The following is a 2,953-nucleotide window of genomic DNA, read 5'->3' on the forward strand; positions in this document are numbered from 1 at the left end:
TTTTTTAATCCGTGCCACGCACCGAATTTTTTTTATTATTTTTCATAATTTAAAAAAAATTTATTAACCTTAATTTTTTTTATATTACTTTAATAAAAGGATATGCAAACTTTTATTGATTTATTATATATAATCATGCATTCATATATATTAAGGTATAATTAAATAAGAGTTTTTATATATTGAATACTCTTTCAAAGTTACACTTTTTTGTAAAATTTCAAAGAATTATTAAAATTTTTTTTATAAAAAATTATTTTTTCAATTCATTTACTAAACAATGAAAATTTTGCTACTCCTTTTTCTTATTCGATCAAAAAAGCAAAGTTCAATTTTAAATAATCAACATTTTTATTGTTAGTTTATATGTTTTTTTAGTGTTAGGAATATTATTATTTATGCTTTTGGATTTCTCGCGTGATGTTGATACAATTTCTTTAAGGTTTATATTCTTTTTGTGCTTTATTGTACTCTCAATTATGGTTGGATATTTATAACCATTTTGCTATTTTTAATAAAATTTTAGTTTGGCTTATTAGAAAAAAAGTCAAGATTAATAATTGTTTATATGTTGACATAAATATATAAAAAAAAATACATCATTTGATTAAATTGTGAAAGACATTTATATTAGCAAAATATTCTTAAATTATTAACCCTTATAAACCTAAACCAAAAATAAAACATCAAATAATAATAATAATAATAATAATAATAATAATAATAATAATAATAATAATAATAATATATTTGATTGAAAATCATAATTATTAATTTGGTCATATTGCTTTTTATTAGTTCTTGTATTTTTGCATAGTAAATATGCAATTTAACTAAATATATGTGAAAACATATAGACCAATTTTTTTTTAGAATAAATTAAATCTAAATGTATATGTTAGCTTTTTAGGTTAGATGATGATCCAAAAGAAAGGTGATTTAGATTTCTCCAAGTTTTTCTTAAATGATGATTTCAAAATAATTAAATGAAGAATTAAAACAATAAGCATTTTTTATGAAAATATAATGCAAGCGATAATAATTAATGAATCTATAATCAAATATAAATAACAATAGATGTAAGGAGATAGAGATACAAAAATCAAACACAATAATTTATAGAAGTTCGATCCTTCTCCATAATGCACATACATCCTCTCTTCTTGGATATCCGCACCAAGACTTCAATCTACTAATCTTGAATTGAAATTACAAACTTATCTTTTTCTTTCTAAAACTTAAAATAGAAACCTTACACTCATTACTTTTTAGACTAAGTAGTAACCTCTTAATCCTACAAAATTAAGAGAATGCCTCACCTCTTGATTACAAAATCACTTAATAAAAATACAAACTTAGAACATCTTTTAAAGGCTAAGTGTTTGTCTAATGAAGTACAAAAAATTTTGATGAATAAACAACAACAATAATTTTGATACAACAAATACAAAAATGTAGACTTTAAAGCTCTAACAACTCTTGATTCTTTAAAAAAATAAAAATATAGCTTGTTGACTGTTGCTTTCTTGATTCATCAACCTTCTTGGTGTGTTAAAGTGCCCAATTTATAGAGAAATTGAAAAAATAACCATCAAAGATGGTTTAGAAGAAGAAATGTTTGTTAGAAGCTTGAAAAAACTAACTGATATACACAATCTATGTAGACTCGATTGATCAAATAAGGGACCTGATCGATCTTATACCAAGGTGATCGATCTCTACAGGGAGGGAATCGATCCGATCAAGCTAGGTGGTCATCTCTTATTTTGTACGCCGCTCATTAATTTGATCATATCTTGAGTTATACAATTCCAAATTAAAAACTGTTTGAAGATTTAGAAACCAAACTTAAAAGGTTTTCTATCCATATAAAATTTATCACATCATTCATTGTATACAAATTATAGTGAATTTTTAAATCTATCAATTGTGTAGTTTTTAGACAACTATAAAACGTCCAGTAAAAATTTAAAATCTTCTCTTAGAAAATTTGGATTTTGATTTTATTTCATGCATTAGAAATTAGACTCAATGAGCTTTCCAACCATATAAAATTTAAATATTAAAGCTTTGTGAATTAATATAGAAAAATAAAACAAACTCAATTTTAGAAAATTTTGTTCTTGTAAAACAACTTTATTAAATTAATTTATTTCTCAAAACCAATATTATTATAATTGTATTAAGTCCAAAATAAATAAGTTCACTTTAAAAATAACAAATGAACTTTCATTAAAGCTCAAATAAATAATCTTTAAAGATAGATTTGGTTTGAGAAATAAACAAAGAAAGGTTTATTTACACTTTGAAAAACATATTAGTTATTTAGTACCAAAATATAAAACTTAAGAACATATACTAAATAAATCTTTTTTAAAATCTTGATTAAGTTTATTTAGCTTAGTATTTTGTCATTTTAAAATAAAGATCAATTCAAGGTTAACAATATATATCATAAAAAATAAAAATAAAAGAATAATAAAGGCATAAAATTAATTTACTTATTCATAAAAATAATGTGGTTATTATTTTTTCTAACTTTTGCTCGTTCGTGTCAAAACTTATAAACCATAATTGTGAAATAAAAAAAAAGATTGTACTCTTCAATTTCTAATTTTAATAATAACAAATAAAATAATGTTGCTTAGGGGGTGACACTCTTACTTTATGAGTTCTTAATTTTTATTTTGAGATTTTAATTTTAGTAAATTAAAATTTATTAAGCTTACATACACACACACACACACACACACACATATATATATATATATATGTAAAACTAGGATTAAATTTAAAAAGAAAAGATAAATTATGATTTAATATATTTAAATTTAAAATTTATATAAAATTTTTATTTTTTGATAGAGTTTGATTTGAATTTAAATAGTTAGCCAAAATATTAATTTTATATAATTTATTAAACAAAATTTTTTGATAGCAAATAAAAGTCTAT

Source organism: Durio zibethinus, chromosome 11, assembly GCF_047325235.1.
Source record: "Durio zibethinus cultivar Kanyao isolate XHJ-2024 chromosome 11, ASM4732523v1, whole genome shotgun sequence".
In the NCBI taxonomy this organism is placed as follows: domain Eukaryota; kingdom Viridiplantae; phylum Streptophyta; class Magnoliopsida; order Malvales; family Malvaceae; genus Durio; species Durio zibethinus.